Here is an 18,007-nt window from a genome sequence, read left to right on the forward strand (position 1 = left end):
TGAAAAGATCATCTTTTCACCATTGTATTTTAGTATTCCTTTTGTCATAGCCAAGGGACTGTCAGCCTGTAAGTTTTACAGGACAGTTTTAAATCAATGAAACACTGAATTTTGGCATTTGCCAACCATCTTAGCAATTCATCCAAAAGAGATTTTATTTCAGTTTGTTAGGGAACAACTTGTCTCACCTCCAATCAACAATGTTTATTGATTTTCACTCTAAACAAGACTCTGGGCTGGCCTCTGAGAGCATTATCTCCTGCTCCCCGTGCCCATCAACTCTACACACAGTCCCTTTATTCTTTTATCTCTTTCTCAAGCACCTTGACCCTGAAAGTCATAAAATAAGAATTTCTGTCAACATCTTATTTTTCTAGAGATTTGTCATTGTATCTTTTTGCTTTAAGTAACTTTCTTTCTTTCTTTATCTTTGGCTGTTCTGGGTCTTCAGCGCTGCGTGGACTTTTCTCTAGTTGCAGCGAGGGGCGGCTACTCTGTAGTTCTGGTGTGTGGGCTTCTCATTGTGGTGGCTTCTCTTGCTGCAAGCAGGGTCTCTAGGGTGTGTGAGCTTCAGTAGTTTTGGCATGTGGGCTCAGTAATTGTGGCCCACTGGCTCTAGAGCACAGGCTTAACAATTGTACCACACAGGCTTAGTTGCGCCACTGTATGTGAGATATTCCCAGATCAAGGGTCAAACCCCTGGCTCCTGCATTGGCAGACTCTTCACCACTGAGCCACCAGGGAAGCTCTTTATCATTAGATCTTTTGATAATTTTGCAAATTACTTTCTCTCAAATATTTATTTTATAAAATTAAAGTAAATTCTGATAACACATTCAGATTATCTGTTGAACAAATCAATATTTACTTTATAAACCTGTGAGAAAGAGTATATTTGTCAATAAAGAGTGACCCTTGTTTTTTTTTTTTTTTCCAAAATAGGGAACAACAGATTTCCTTGACAGAATGACAACTTGGTTATTCGAATTTACAGAACAAAACAACTTAGAAGTAATTAAAATCAATAAAATTCATTCAGGAAGAACATATGAATGAGAACATAATTTATTACATAAGTGAATTAATTTCTTAATTCTGTTATTGATTTTATTGTTCAGGAAGAAAGCAAAAGCTCCACATTGCAATTGCCATGTAATTGTGGATAGATTTTCTGTTCTTTCAGTTTGATTGTAAAATGTACCTAATCTTTCACTAGAGGGCATCTTTACTCCATTTGGTCTTTTGTAAAAATAAACAACAGCAACTAATATTTTGCTTAATGTTGTCATGTTACCTTTTAACCTCTCCTGATGCTAAGGAGAAAGTTGTGGCTGATCCTGATACTAAAAGAACTCTTAGAAACACACACACTATCTTCTTATTAACAGTTCTAGCATTAATAACTCATACTACTATGAATAGTAATTTTCCTTTACCCTTCTAGGTTCTGTGATCAGACCCCTTGAAATAAAAGACATATTAAAAAGAGAAAAACAAAATAAAAAATAAAAAGAGAAAAACACACAGAAGTTTATTAACACATATATCATGTATACATGGGAGATACCCACGAAAACTGAGTAAAATACCCTGAAATGGCCCAATCCATCACTTGAAATACTATCTTCAGCTAAAGACAAAAGAAAGATGCTGGGGACTAGGGGGGCCAGTTACAGGAGGTTATCAGGAAAGACACAGTAAACCGGGTAAGGTTGTTATGCAGATTTAAGCCAGCACCTTCTTCATGGATGAGTTTTGTGATTTAGAGTCATTCTCTTCCTGGTACAGAGAGGAAGGCACCGTAATCAATGGAGATTTCCCTTAGAAAAGGGTAAATTCAGCTCTGTTTTGGAGCTTCTCCTGTGTCTGCTGTTTCTTAAAAAATAATAATAATAATAGTTCAAAATAATCCTTATGCCAAAGAGGTATATTTTGGAGTGGCCTATTCTGCTACTTTTCATTCCATCCTTTGAAAGTTCCCTGCTAAGTTTCCCTGTGAAGTTGGTAGTCTCACTGAACTAGTCTCTTAGTACTGAGAATAGGTCAGTTCAGTTACAGAGTTGTGTCTCACTTCAGAAGGTGGTGTAAGGGACGAAAAATAATTTCCCCTCTATCCTCCCAGGTTGTTGGCTGAGACCCACCTGTAATAAAAAAGAGTAACAGGAGATAAACAAATGTAATTATATGGGAGCCCCCTCCCCCAGCCCCCCTACAAAGACATGAAAATCAAATTGAGCAAAGCAGGACACTTTTATACTGTTGTAGCCATGCGTTCCAGGAAACAAACTCACTCAGGACTGCAATGCAGATAGTGGAGTGCAGTTTATTACACCAGTGGGCCCAAGGCAGAGTCTCCTCTTAGCCAAGGACCCTGACCAGTTTTTGTGAAAATCTTATATACCCTCATCCAAGGTAAAGAGCAATGGCTGCGCTTTGCTGGAGCAGCTGTGAAGAGATACCCCACGCCCAAGGTAAGAGAAACCCAAGTAAGATGGTAGGTGTTGCAAGAGGGCATCAGAGGGCAAACACACTGAAACCATACTCACAGAAAACTAGTCAATCTAATCACACTAGGACCACAGCCTAACTCAATGAAACTAAGCCATGCCCGTGGGGCAACCCAAGATGGGCAGGTCATGGTGGAGAGATCTGACAGAATGTGGTCCACTGGAGAAGGGAATGGCAAACCACTTCAGTATTCTTGCCTTGAAAACCCTATGAACAGTATTAAAAGGCAAAATGATAGGATACTGAAAGAGGAACTCCCCAGGTCAGTAGGTGCCCAATATGCTACTGGAGATCAGTGGAGAAATAACTGCAGAAAAATGAAGGGATAGAGCCAAAGCAAAAAGAATACCCAGCTGTGGATGTGACTGGTGATAGAAGCAAGGTCCGATGCTGTAAAGAGCAATATTGCATAGGAACCTGGAATGTCAGGTCCATGAATCAAGGCAAATTGGAAGTGGTCAAACAAGAGATGGCAAGAGTGAATGCTGACATTCTAGGAATCAGCGAACTGAAATGGTCTGGAATGGGTGAATTTAACTCAGATGACCATTATATCTACTACTGTGGGCAGGAATCCCTCAGAAGAAATGGAGTGGCCATCATGGTCAACAAAAGAGTCCGAAATGTAGTACTTGGATGCAATCTCAAAAACGACAGAATGATCCCTGTTCATTTCCAAGGCAAACCATTCAATATCACAGTAATCCAAGTCTATGCCCCAACCAGTAATGCTGAAGAAGCTAAAGTTGAACAGTTCTATGAAGACAAACAAGACCTTTTAGAACTAACACTCAAAAAAGATGTCCTTTTCATTATAGGGGACTGGAATCCAAAAGTAGGAAGTCAAGAAACACCTGGAGTAACAAGAAAATTTGGCCTTGGAATACGGAATGAAGCAGGGCAAATAGAGTTTTGCCAAGAAAATGCACTGGTCATAACAAACACCCTCCTCCAACAACACAAGAGAAGACTCTATACATGGACATCACCAGATGGTCAACACCAACATCAGATTGATTATATTCTTTGCAGCCAAAGATGGAGAAGCTCTATACAGTCAGCAAAAACAAGACCAGGAGCTGACTGTGGCTCAGACCATGAACTCCTTATTGCCAAATTCAGACTTAAATTGAAGAAAGTAGGGAAAACCACTAGACCATTCAGGTATGACCTAAATCAAATCCCTTATGATTATACAGTGGAAGTGAGAAATAGATTTAAGGGCCTAGATCTGATAGATAGAGTTCCTGATGAACTATGGAATGAGGTTCGTGACATTGTACAGGAGACAGGAATCAACATCATCCCCATGGAAAAGAAATGCAAAAAAGCAAAATGGCTGTCTGGGGAGGCCTTACAAATAGCTGTGAAAAGAAGAGAAGTGAAAAGCAAAGGAGAAAAGGAAAGATATAAACATCTGAATGCAGAGTTCCAAAGAATAGCAAGAAGAGATAAGAAAGCCTTCTTCAGCGATCAATGCAAAGAAATAGAGGAAAACAACAGAATGGGAAAGACTAGGGATCTCTTCAAGAAATTCAGAGATACCAAGGGAACATTTCATGCAAAGATGGTCTTGATAAAGGACAGAAATGGTATGGACCTAACAGAAGCAGAAGATATTAAGAAGAGGTGGCAAGAATACACAGAAGAACTGTACAAAAAAGATCTTCACGACCCAGATAATCACAATGGTGTGACCACTGACCTAGAGCCAGACATCCTGGAATGTGAAGTCAAGTGCGCCTTAGAAAGCATCACTACAAACAAAGCTAGTGGAGGTGATAGAATTCCAGTTGAGCTATTCCAAATCCTGAAAGATGATGCTGTGAAAATGCTACACTCAATATGCCAGCAAATTTGGAAAACTCAGCAGTGGCCACAGGACTGGAAAAGGTCAGTTTTCATTCCAATCCCAAAGAAAGGCTATGCCAAAGAATGCTCAAACTACAGCACAATTGCACTCATCTCACACGCTAGTAAAGTAATGCTCAAAATTCTCCAAGCCAGGCTTCAGCAATATGTGAACCGTGAACTTCCTGATGTTCAAGATGGTTTTAGAAAAGGCAGAGGAACCAGAGATCAAATTGCCAACATCTTCTGGATCATGGAAAAAGCAAGAGAGTTCCAGAAAAACATCTATTTCTGCTTTATTGACTATGCCAAAGCCTTTGACTGTGTGGATCACAATCAACTGTGGAAAATTCTGAAAGAGATGGGAATGCCAGACCACCTGATCTGCCTCTTGAGAAATCTGTGTGCAGGTCAGGAAGCAACAGTTGGAACTCGACATGGAACAACAGACTGCTTCCAAATAGGAAAAGGAGTTCGTCAAGGCTGTATATTGTCACCCTGTTTATTTAATTTATATGCAGAGTACATCATGAGAAATGCTGGACTGGAAGAAACACAAGCTGGAATCAAGATTGCTGGGAGAAATATCAACAACCTCAGATATGCAGATGACACCACCCTTATGGCAGAAAGTGAAGAGGAATTCAAAAGCCTCTTGATGAAAGTGAAAGTGGAGACTGAAAAAGTTGGCTTAGAGCTCAACATTCAGAAAATGAAGATCATGGCATCCGGTCCCACCACTTCATGGGAAATAGATGGGGAAACAGTGGAAACAGTGTCAGACTTTATTTTTCTGGGCTCCAAAATCCTGGCAGATGGTGACTGCAGCCATGAAATTAAAAGACGCTTACTCCTTGGAAGGAAAGTTATGACCAACCTAGATAGCATATTCAAAAGCAGAGACATTACTTTGCCAGCAAAGGTTCGTCTAGACAAGGCTATGGTTTTTCCTGTGGTCATGTATGGATGTGAGAGTTGGACTGTGAAGAAAGCTGAGCGCTGAAGAATTGATGCTTTTGAACTGTAGTGTTGGAGAAGACTCTTGAGAGTCCCTTGGACTGCAAGGAGATCCAACCAGTCCATTCAGAAGGAGATCAGCCCTGGGATTTCTTTGGAAGGAATGATGCTAAAGCTGAAACTCCAGTACTTTGGCCACCTCATGTGCAGAGTTGACTCATTGGAAAAGACTCTGATGCTGCGAGGAATTGGGGGCAAGAGGAGAAGGAGACGACAGAGGATGAGATGGCTGGATGACATCACTGACTCAATCACTGACTCGATGGACGTGAATCTGAGTGAACTCTGGGAGTTGGTGATGGACAGGGAGGCCTGGCGTGCTGCGATTCATGGGGTCGCAAAGAGTCGGAGACGACTGAGCAACTGATGTGTGATGTGATGTATATACCCTAAGTTTACATGCTCAAACCCACCTCCCCAAATTCTCTGAAACTAGTCTGAACAAAGGAAAAGAAAGATACAATCAAAGTTAACCCGTGATTCATATGATTTATGCCTAGGTAGTTTATAGTGGACAATTATCAATAGGCCTTTGGTCATACCCCTACAAGCATAATAGAATTTATTATTCTATTTGGTTACACAGATAATTAGAATATTCATTTAGGCGATGGAGAGTCTAGGTATGAGCCCTGGGGCTCTTCCATCTGGCGGGTAGGGGGTCTGGTTTTCCAGTTGGTATGTCCTTTCCATAGATACTGGGCATATAGCTCAAAGTCCACAGTCCATCCCAAGATGGAGTCCTGCTTTCAAGATGGAGCCTGTTCCATCTGTTTCCTCCTTCAATACATTTTAGACAAAGAAACAATAAACATCTGAAGAATTGACAAGACAGGAGGGTAGTAACATGATGAAGTAGCAAGGTTTGTTCCTACAGCTTTCTTGGCCCTAAATTCCCTGTCTCTGGTGATAAAAATGCCTTCTACCCTCCTGCTACAGGGAGGGTACCTTGTACATGAGAGATTTATCTCCTACTTTTAGGGGCGGACAAAGTAAGGTCAGAGTTCTTATATCAGCCATTTCTAAAGTAACTTTAATTCAAAATAATCAATATACCAATGTGGCATATTTTAGGGTGACATATTCTGAACCCCTATGGCTATAGGTGATATAGCTGGGCTCCAAAAGTGAGGCTTATATGGTTCAAGCCAATAGGTATTTAATAAGAGGCATTTCTAGGGAAACAAAATAGTAACAAAGGTTGGTAATTGAAAGAAACTGTAAGTCCAATTTCTGAGTTCTGAGGGGAGCCAGTGATTTTGAGATATTTGGGTGTGAAGCATCTTTTGTGGTTTGAATCTCTCTGGTGATGTCATCAGGTATCCAAGGAACTTTATGTGTGGCCCACACATCAACAGGCATGAAGGCTGGCCACACAGGAACTGTTGCAGTGATTCCTCTGAAGTTTATATCAAGTTTTCCAGCTTCAGTTTGCAGAGAAAAGGGCAGCCTTTGTTCTCAGTGACTTTAAGTCAGATGAACGGAAGAAAATTAGAAATGTTAGCTTGAAGAGTCATCACAAGATACTTGAAATTAGAAGAATTCGGCATGCAGCCTAATTTACAGGTAGGTAAAAAATCTCAAAGACAATTTACAGGACTAGATTCTGGTATCCACCGAATGTGTGCTATTGAATAATAATTCTCACAGGTTGCTTACTGGTCACAAGAGTAAAAAACACCTAACTATGCAAATAACACCTTGACCAGAAAATCAAAATGAGCACAAATTATCACAAATGAGGGACTGAGGACACAATGCCACTAATGTAGCCAGGATGCAAAATCTGAAACTAATGATGAGGAAATATTAGTCAAGCTCAAAATAAGACAAATTCCACTTTTTTGTTTTACAAGGTCTATATTTTTCCAAAATATTAAGGTCATAAAAGTCAATGAAAAGCCAAGGAAATGCTCCATATTAAGGGAGACTAAAGTCCATTCTAAAGGAGATCATTCCTGGGTCTTCTTTGGGAGGACTGATCCTAAAGCTGAAACTCTAATACTTTGCCCACTTCATGTGAAGAGTTAACTCATTGGAAAAGACTCTGATGCTGGGAGGGATTGGGGGCAGGAGGAGAAGGGGATGACAGAGGATGAGATGGCTGGATGGCACCACCGACTTGATGTACAAAAGTTTGGGTGAACTCCGGGAGTTGGTGATGGACAGGGAGGCCTGGCGTGCTGCTATTCATGGGGTCGCAAAGAATCGGACACGACTGAGCGACTGAACTGAACTGAACTCAAAGAGATGTTACAGCTAAGTACAGTTGGCCTTGAACAGCAAGGGAATTAGAGGTACCAATCTTCCTCACAGTCGAAAGTCTACAGTTAGCTTTACAGTGGTCCATGCATATCTGAGGTTCAGTATCCTCGGATTCAACCAACTGTGGACCATGCAGTACTGTAGTATGTATTCAGTGAAAGAAATCCCTGTATACATGGACTCACGAAGTTCAAACCCATGTTATTCAAGGGTCTGCTATATAATAACCTAGCTCTAGATTGGACCCTCTGCTGGAAAGGAAATATTTGCTATAAATATATTATTGGGTCAATTGACAAAATTGGAACGTGGATGGTAGATTTAGGAAATATAATTATATCCAGATTAAGTGTACTAAAGTTGATAAAGGTACTATGATTATATGAGAGGGATACCCTTGTTCTTTGTAAGGTTAAATTAATTAAACAGGAAACCATTAGACTGAGGTGCTTTGCCTGCATAAGCAAACCACAGCCTAGGTCTGTAAATGCTTCAAGGTGGAGAACTCAAAACCAAAGGACAACCAGTCACCAGCAGCAAACTAGGCTTTTACAAATGAGGCAATCAAATAATTTCCTTGCTTTGTTTCTACCTGTTCTCTATAAAAATCTTTCCCTGAGTCCTGTTGGTGGAGCGCTCCTTTCTCCTTCTGGTTTGGTATTGCCTGATTGGAATAGTATAAACTCTTAATATTTTTAATATGCCTTAGTTTGTCTTTTAATAATTCATACAAACTGAAGTATTAGGGGTAAATACAATGGGAAAAAGGTGGTTCAGAAAAAACACACATACAATGAGTTTATATCTGTGTATCTATCTTGATATTGATATAGATATATAGAGAGATGAGGGGACTAATAATCTACCAGAATGGCATAAAGATAACCTTCAATGACAAAAATTTGAGCAAAATATGCATTAGGATATCTTATCTGAATTGCCAGTATCTGACTAAAGTAAAGCCCCCCAAAATGCAGCTGCCATTTAACACCCCTCCAAAGGAGTTGCATGTTTGGGAGAAAATGAAATTCTAGCACCAGGAGGTAAGAATTCAGCTGCCATAAATTCCCTTCCAGGGGAGTTTCCAGCCAGGAAGGAGGTTCCCCAATAGCATCAGGATGAAAAAGCTAAGTAGAATCTTTTGTACTTTTCATCTAAAGTCCTTAACCACCCCCAACCTTTTCCTCTATTAAGCTGCTATACAAACTGTTATGAGTGGTCCTACATGTATGTAAATAATTGTCTTTCCTCCTGGAATGTGGCTATTGTCAGTTAATTCACAGACCTCCACCACCCCACTCTGAGGTGGTAGAGCAACAGTTCTTCCCCCAATAAAGAGCAAAAGATAAAGCAAATGAGGCAAAATGTAAATAACAGGGGAATCTGATGGAAGGCATATGGGTGTTCTTTGTACTATTCTTGCAAATTTTCTGTGAGTTTGAAACCATATCCAAATAAAAAGTTTTAAAAACTAAAAAAGAGATACTCATTGAAATAATGTCTGCAATAGCAAAAAAAGAAAAAAGTATTCAATAATTTTTATGTGTCCATTCAATGTCATCATCAAAGCTGATGTTTTTAAAATGTTCTTTAACATGGGAGAATGTAACATAAATATTCCTTTTAAAAAAAAAAGAAATGAAAGCAATCTATACAGGATGATGCCAGTTAGGTCAAACACTAAATGGTTTATGTATTTACCCAGGATATTACATAATGTAAGAAGAGTCTCATGAAATTGTTTGCAGCTTCATAACTGGAAACCCAGTTATTTCTGAACAGCTCTCAGATCAGATCAGATCAGTCGCTCACTCGTGTCCGACTCTTTGCGACCCCATGAATTGCAGCACGCCAGGCCTCCCTGTCCATCACCAACTCCCAGAGTTCACTCAGACTCATGTCCATCGAGTCAGTGATGCCATCCAACCATCTCATCCTCTGTCGTCCCCTTCTCCTCCTGCCCCCAATCCCTCCCAGCATCAGAGGCTCTTCCAATGAGTCAACTCTTCGCATGAGGTGGCCAAAGTACTGGAGTTTCAGCTTTAGCATCATTCCTTCCAAAGAAATCCCAGGGCTGATCTCCTTCACAATGGACTGGTTGGAAATCCTTGCAGTCCAAGGGACTCTCAAGAGTCTTCTCCAACACCACAGTTCAAAAGCATCAATTCTTCGGCGCTCAGCCTTCTTCACAGTCCAACTCTCACATCCATACATGACCACAGGAAAAACCATAGCTTTGACTAGATGAACCTTTGCTGGCAAAGTAATGTCTCTGCTTTTGAATATGCTATCTAGGTTGGTCATAACTTTCCTTCCAAGGAGTAAGCGTCTTTTAATTTCATGGCTGCAGTCACCATCTGCACTGATTTTGGAGCCCAGAAAAACAAAGTCTGACACTGTTTCCACTGTTTCCCCATCTATTTCCCATGAAGTGATAGGACCAGATGCCATGATCTTGGTTTTCTGAATGTTGAGCTTTAAGCCAACTTTTTCAGTCTCCACTTTCACCTTCATCAAGAGGCTTTTGAGTTGCTCTTCCCTTTCTGCCATAAGGGTGGTGTCATCTGCATATCTGAGGTTATTGAGATTTCTCTCGGCAATCTTGATTCCAGCTTGTGTTTCTTCCAGCCCAGCATTTCTCATGATGTACTCTGCATATAAGTTAAATACACAGGGTGACAATATACAGCCTTGACGAACTCCTTTTCCTATTTGGAACCAGTCTGTTGTTCCATGTCCAGTTCTAACTCTTGCTTCCTGACCTGCATACAGAATTCTCAAGAGGTAGGTCAGGTGGTCTGGTATTTCCATCTCTTTCAGAATTTTCCACAGTTGATTGTGATCCACACAGTCAAAGGCTTTGGCATAGTCAATAAAGCAGAAATAGATGTTTTTCTGGAACTCTCTTGCTTTTTCCATGATCCAGCAGATGTTGGCAATTTGATCTCTGGTTCCTCTGCCTTTTCTAAAACCATCTTGAACATCAGGAAGTTCACGGTTCACATATTGCTGAAGCCTGGCTTGGAGAATTTTAAGCATTACTTTACTAGCGTGTGAGATGAGTGCAATTGTGCGGTAGTTTGAGCATTCTTTGGCATTGCCTTTCTTTGGGATTGGGATGAAAACTGACCTTTTCCAGTCCTGTGGCCACTGCTGAGTTTTCCAAATTTGCTGGCATACTGAGTGCAGCACTTTCACAGCATCATCTTTCAGGATTTGGAATAGTTCAACTGGAATTCTATCACCTCCACTAGCTTTGTTCGTAGTGATGCTTTCTAAGGCCCACTTGACTTCACATTCCAGGATGTCTGGCTCTAGGTCAGTGGTCACACCATCATGATTATCTGGGTCATGAAGCTCTTTTTTGTACAGTTCTTCTGTGTATTCTTGCCATCTCTTCTTAATATCTTCTGCTTCTGTTAGGTCCATACCATTTCTGTCCTTTATCAAGACCATCTTTGCATGAAATGTTCCTTTGGTATCTCTGATTTTCTTGAAGAGATCCCTAGTCTTTCCCATTCTGTTGTTTTCCTCTATTTCTTTGCATTGATCGCTGAAGAAGGCTTTCTTATCTCTTCTTGCTATTCTTTGGAACTCTGCATTCAGATGTTTATATCTTTCCTTTTCTCCTTTGCTTTTCGCTTCTCTTCTTTTCACAGCTATTTGTAAGGCCTCCCCAGACAGCCATTTTGCTTTTTTGCATTTCTTTTCCATGGGGATGGTCTTGATCCCTGTCTCCTGTACAATGTCACAAACCTCATTCCATAGTTCATCAGGAACTCTATCTATCAGATCTAGGCCCTTAAATCTATTTCTCACTTCCACTGTATAATCATAAGGGATTTGATTTAGGTCATACCTGAATGGTCTAGTGGTTTTCCCTACTTTCTTCAATTTAAGTCTGAATTTGGCAATAAGGAGTTCATGGTCTGAGCCACAGTCAGCTCCTGGTCTTGTTTTTGCTGACTGTATAGAGCTTCTCCATCTTTGGCTGCAAAGAATATAATCAATCTGATGTTGGTGTTGACCATCTGGTGATATCCATGTATAGAGTCTTCTCTTGTGTTGTTGGAAGAGGATGTTTGTTATGACCAGTGCATTTTCTTGACAAAACTCTTTTAGTCTTTGCCCTGCTTCATTCCGTATTCCAAGGCCAAATTTGCCTGTTCCTCCAGGTGTTTCTTGACTTCCTACTTTTGCATTCCAGTCCCCTATAATGAAAAGGACATCTTTTTTGAGTGTTAGTTCTAAAAGGTCTTGTAGGTCTTCATAGAGCCGTTCAACTTCAGCTTCTTCAGCGTTACTGGTTGGAGCATAGACTTGGATTACTGTGATATTGAATGGTTTGCCTTGGAAACGGACAGAGATCATTCTGTCGTTTTTGAGATTGCATCCAAGTACTACATTTCGGACTCTTTTGTTGACCATGATAGCTACTCCATCTCTTCTGAAGGATTCCTGCCCACAGTAGTACATATAATGGTCATCTGAGTTAAATTCACCCATTCCAGACCATTTCAGTTCGCTGATTCCTAGAATGTCAACATTCACTCTTGCCATCTCTTGTTTGACCACGTCCAAGTTGCCCTGATTCATGGACCTGACATTCCAGGTTCCTATGCAATATTGCTCTTTACAGCATCGGACCTTGCTTCTATCACCAGTCACATCCACAGCTGGGTATTCTTTTTGCTTTGGCTCCATCCCTTCATTCTTTCTGCAGTTATTTCTCCACTGATCTCCAGTAGCATATTGGGCCCCTACTGACCTGGGGAGTTCCTCTTTCAGTATCCTATCATTTTGCCTTTTAATACTGTTCATGGGGTTTCAAGGCAAGAATACTGAAGTGGTTTGCCATTCCCTTCTCCAGTGGACCACATTCTGTCAGATCTCTCCACCATGACCTGCCCATCTTGGGTTGCCCCACGGGCATGGCTTAGTTTCATTGAGTTAGACAAGGCTGTGGTCCTAGTGTGATTAGATTGACTAGTTTTCTGTGAGTATGGTTTCAGTGTGTCTGCCCTCTGATGCCCTCTTGCAACACCTACCATCTTACTTGGGTTTCTCTTACCTTAGGCGTGGGGTATCTCTTCACGGCTGCTCCAGCAAAGCACAGCCAGTGCTCCTTACCTTGGACGAGGGGTATCTCCTCACCGCCACCCTTTCTGATCTTCAAGGTGGGATAGCTCCTCTAGGCCCTCCTGTGCCTGCGCAGCCACGGTGGGGTTTCTCCTCCTGCCCGCCGCCCCTGAACTCGGGCTTAAAGACATGGGGTATCTCCTCCCAGCCGCCACCCCTGACCTTGGACGCTTGGTATCTCTTCTCGGCCGCCCCCCCTTGACCTCGGACGTGGGGTAGCTCCTCTCAGCCGCACTTAGCGCGCCCGTGAACAGCTCTAGGAGTTAAGATATGTCTGGGGAGGGAAAGTAGAAGAGCAGTACCACATTTCTCCTTGTCTCTCTGGTTCCAAATTTCTGCTTTTGATAAATAAATCCCATCTCTATTCTCTAGAGCATAGTCCCCAATATAAGGCACATCTTCTTTTTCTTGCTTTATTTCTAAAGGATAAAATAAATCATCTGCGTGTACTAGGGAAATAAAAGTCCTGCAAATGAAGAGAGACCCCTTGACATCAATACAGAAAAGAAAACTAATTTAGTACTTGAGATATTATAATTTATGAGAGATATATATTTGGTCAGTCAGATGACCAGAATATGTTTCTCATGTGTATTTGATCTCTATCCACAGGTCCTGGCTCATAGGCCCCAAAACCCTTGGAATTTCATCAGTGTGGAGAGTGATAAAGTTATCTTTTATGTTAATGAGGTGACAGTGGAACCAACAATGAAAGGGTTGGAAATTTTAATCTTACTCCCAACCTCCAGGGAGGGGAGAAGGGCTGGAAATTGGAAGGACTGATGCTGAAGCTGAAACTCCAATACTGCGGCCACCTGATGCAAAGAACTGACTCACTGGAAAAGACCCTGATGCTGGGAAAGATTGAAGGCAGGAGGAGAAGGGGACAACAGAGTAAGGTAAGATGGGTGGATGGCATCACCAACTCAATGGACATGAGTTTGAGCAAGCTCCAGTAGTTGGTGATGGACAGGGAAGCCTGGCATGCTGCAGTCCATGGGGTGGCAAAGAGTCAGACACAACTGAGCGACTGAACTGAACTGAGCTGAACCATCATCCGAGCCTTCAGTGAGTTTTCATATGTTGCTGGCTGAAGGTTTGAAGTATTACAAGAATAAACAAACTGTGACAGACAGACACCAAGTGAGCAAATGCTATTGGAAAAACAGTGTCTATAGACTAGCTTGATGAAGGACTGCCACAAATTTTCAATTTATAAAAAAATGCAGTATCTGTGAAGCACAGTAAAATGAAGCATAGTAAAATAGGGTATGCCTATAATTCCAGATTTGTTAAAGGTCATATTCCTGGGAGAGGCTGAAACTGCAGGTAGGTTAGGTATTATGAAGTCTTGGTCTGGTGATGTGGGGCTTAGCACAAGTGATCTCATTTTGGGCCTGTTTCTTTTATTAACAGAGTGAACTTTATCCTGTGGAATCTGATGCTCTCTCTGGGTAGATAGTGTCAGAATTGAGCTGAATTCTTGCACAGCCTACTGGTGTCTGAGAATTGCTTGTGTTGTGTGGGCAGTCCTCCCTGGAAGCACAGACACATTATAATTGGGTCTAGGAACCTAACTGAGTGCTGAGTAAGCGCAGCAGAGTAGTACATGCACATGGGTAGCCTGTGAGTAACTATGAAGTCAGGATGAAGTCTCACACAAGTGAGTAAAGCAGAGGAAAGACTGTTTAAACTTCTCTTTCCCTAAGAGGCAAAGAGTTACTCCAGATAGCCTGCTGGGTTAACTCCAGAATTGTGTGTGGACATTTCAGGGGGTATGAAGCCCAGACCTTGCAGATAACTCTGCATAGGGAAACAGGAGTTGGAGCTTATCTGGAGAGATCTTCCCAAGTTCCAAAAAGTTAAAGTAGGGATTCAAGGACTGTTCTGTTTCTGAAGAGCCTGTTTCAAAAGCAAAGGTAGAGAGAAAGTTCTTCCTCTCCTTTACAGGCAGAGGAAAATCATTTTCATTTATCCTCACACATGGGCAGCAGCTTTTTGCACTTTGGGGACTCTGTGTATGAAGTGTGGGATCAAATGAGAGTGACACCTGGCGAACAGCTGAAGACTGAACCTCCTATTTCATATATCCTGGTTATTAGTCTTCTAGCCTCCACAGTTACTGGGTTACTGGAATTTTGCCCAGAGCACCTCTATCTCAGCAGGCTCTCACCTTTTCCATATTTTCTTATTCCATTTCTGACTCCACACTCCTTACTTCTCCTGCTTTGGCCACCTTCCTCCCCTAGCAAGGTGAAACTCTATTTCCCTTGTATTGTTATACAGAGTAATTTTTTTTTTCCATCCACTACTAGTCTCTGGAACTTCAAAGACATTTCTACTCCCTAACACTTTCACAACTTAGGCATCAGCTCCAGATCCCACTCTTTATCTGCAGAGAAAGATGGGCAGAGGCTTTGTAACTTCAGATTTCCCTTCTTCTTTACCAGGATTTGAGAAGAAGGAAGAGAGAAGGAGACATGTATTGCCCAACTACTGATATGAATTATGCCTTCCTTTCCCTCCATACTTCCCCTTAGAAGGCAACAATGAACAAGAGGGGAAAAAAAACAAGAAAGCAGCAATAGCTAGACTCAGGTTTAGTTTTAAATTAATATTTTCCTCTGATTTTTTCAATTTCCTTTGCTCTAGGATATCTATTTCTATTTATGTTATCTAAAAATTGAAATATATCATATATATATGTATATATAATGCCTAGTGATATCATTTTTATATATAAAATTAGTAAAGATTTTTGGTTTTGTAGGACCAGAGCAGTTAAAAATATATTGTCAGTAAAGTTGCGTGGTAAGTTGGCATCGATAATCATATTCAAGGTTCAGTTCTGGGGCTTCCCTGGGTGGTACAGTGGTAAAGAATCTGCCTGCCAATGCAGGAGACACAGTTTTGATCATTGGTCTAAGAAGATCCCACATGCTGAGGAGCAACTAAGCACCACAACTACTCCACCTGTTCTCCAGAGCACAGGAGCCACGACTACTGAAGCCTGAGAACCTAGAGTCCATGCTCTGAAACAAGAGAAGCCACTGAATGAGAAGCCCAAGCACTGCAATGCTTAGTAGCCCCTGCCCATTGCAACTAGAGAAAAGTCTGAGCGGCAACAAAGACTCATCACAGCCAAGAGATAATTAAAAAAAAAAAAAGATCAGTTCAGTTCTAACCTAGGTTTGGAGTCCTAGTGTTCTTAAATTGTCTTCAAAAATTGTGCACAGAGCAAAGAGCACAGATAGAGCTACAGAAAGTGTACACCATGTGTAGTAAATATTAGTCACTGAGGAATGACCACAGATAGATAAAGCTGTCTCTCTTATTGTCACTGATGCAAGTACAAAATGACTGCCTGTCACACGCCAGGAAATGCTGTCAAAGGCTGGACAAATTGTCAGAGCTTTTGGAATAGATCACAGAATGTTCAAGCCTAGGGCAGTTGGTATGACTCACTCAACCCGGCTTCAAGGACTCTCAGTAAGATGTTGACCATCAATTTGTCAAAAGTCTTCTGCTGACTTTCAGGAGACACTATTTATCTTCCTTCAAAATACAATTCATTCAGTAATGCAATAAAACCGAAGAGTTTAATCAAAAGGTAATAGTCAAAACCCTTACATTCCTTGATTAACATCAAAATAAAACTGTCTGCAACTGTGTGCCTAAAGGTTGCTAGAGAAATCATGATCAGGTGCACATATTCCAAACATTATCATGTCTCCATGAAGATCTGCAGGGAATCTTCATATTCAAAATGTGGGGAAGTCCTGGACTTGGACTTCCATTGCAATGCTGAAAAGTGGCAATTAGGTAGATGCATTACTGTGCCCAGGCTGCCATCACAAATACCATAGACTGGGTGGCTTAAACAACAGAAATTTATTTCTCCCAGTTCTGGAGGCTGGAAGTGCATGATCAAGGCATTAGCAGGTTGGATTACTCCTATAGCTTCCCACTTAGGTTGCACATGGTTACAACCATCCTCATATGGTCTTTACTCTGTCTGTTTTCACCTCAGGTGTCTCTTTGTGTGTCCAAATATCCTCTTCCAAAGGACACCAGTCATATTGGATTAGGGTCCTCACTCTACTTCCTTTTAACTTAATCACCTCTTTAAAGACCCTATCTTCAAATGCATGACTTATGGTCTTCCCACCTTAAAGCATATGTGGTTTAAGGTCTTCCCACTTTAAACCATATGTTAAAAAACTTCATAAAAATCCTGCCTTTGTCTGCCCCACTTTGAAACACTAGTTTCACAGTAGTCTTCTCCTTTATCATTTTGAGCAATAAATAAACTGCACTTTGTTTTATCAGCACATTATTTTGGTGGTATTTTCAGGGAGTCAGTTCCCAACATTAGAAGATTCTTGAGAAACTGCATAGTTCTACTGTTCATCACACTTGAGTCCCTCATACGTTATCCCTAACAAATAACATTCTGGTTTCTACTTGGGCCTTGGATCCAGGGCCTGGGAGTTCACTATCTGTAAGTCATGACCCTTTAGACAGTGACATTTTTGGAGCTGGCCGGGTTTTTAACAGGAGGTAATAATGTGATAGTAGTAATAAATGTCATTTCAATCAGTGAAAGGATGGACGGCACGTGTCAGGCTGCACTGGTACTCCTTTAGTTAGCTGAGAAAACTAGGATTAAAAGTTTTATTTACCTCCTTTCAATCTCCTTTATTTTTCTGTGTTTTATTTCTTTCCTACTCCATCATTGTAAAATTATTTTTAAATGATTTTTGTGTGTGATTATAATATTCTCTTTGTAGAACATTGTTGGAAACTTTGAGAAGAAATAAACAGGAAAATAAATCTTTGGAGGACTTCCCTGGTAATCCAGTGGGGAAGACTCTGTGCTCCCAGTGCAGGGGGCTTGGGTTTGATCCCTGGTCAGGGAACTAAGACCCTACATGCTGCACAGTGCAACCTAAAAAAAAGAAAGAAAGAAATCTTTGGAAACTGGGGGGAAAAAAGCTCAAGATAATAAATTTTCAAAAATATGTTTATTTTCAGAGCTTCATAATTATTTTCTATAGATTTCTTCTTTATTATGCTCTTAATACACTTTGAATTAATGCAGACATAGTCTCCAATAGTATTCATTTTAAACATTGATAAAACTAGCTTATGAAAAAAGAGAAGAAAAAATGAGTATCTCCCCAAAATCTATTAATTTGGAAAAATATAAACTACTGACATATATACA

At 40.9% G+C, this 18,007-nt stretch overlaps 1 long non-coding RNA gene across 1 annotated transcript; it reads right to left on the bottom strand.

Annotated features, from left to right (window-relative positions):
• Positions 1-1,535: 1,535 nt before the first annotated feature.
• On the bottom strand, positions 1,536-17,716 carry LOC123334171. Its single transcript, XR_006552000.2, has 2 exons — positions 17,463-17,716; positions 1,536-2,141 (listed from the first exon to the last, which is right to left on the bottom strand). It is a non-coding gene; the product is annotated as an uncharacterized LOC123334171 (long non-coding RNA).
• Positions 17,717-18,007: the final 291 nt, after the last annotated feature.

The sequence above is a fragment of the Bubalus bubalis genome, chromosome 1 (assembly GCF_019923935.1).
Source record: "Bubalus bubalis isolate 160015118507 breed Murrah chromosome 1, NDDB_SH_1, whole genome shotgun sequence".
Taxonomy (NCBI): Eukaryota; Metazoa; Chordata; class Mammalia; order Artiodactyla; family Bovidae; genus Bubalus; species Bubalus bubalis.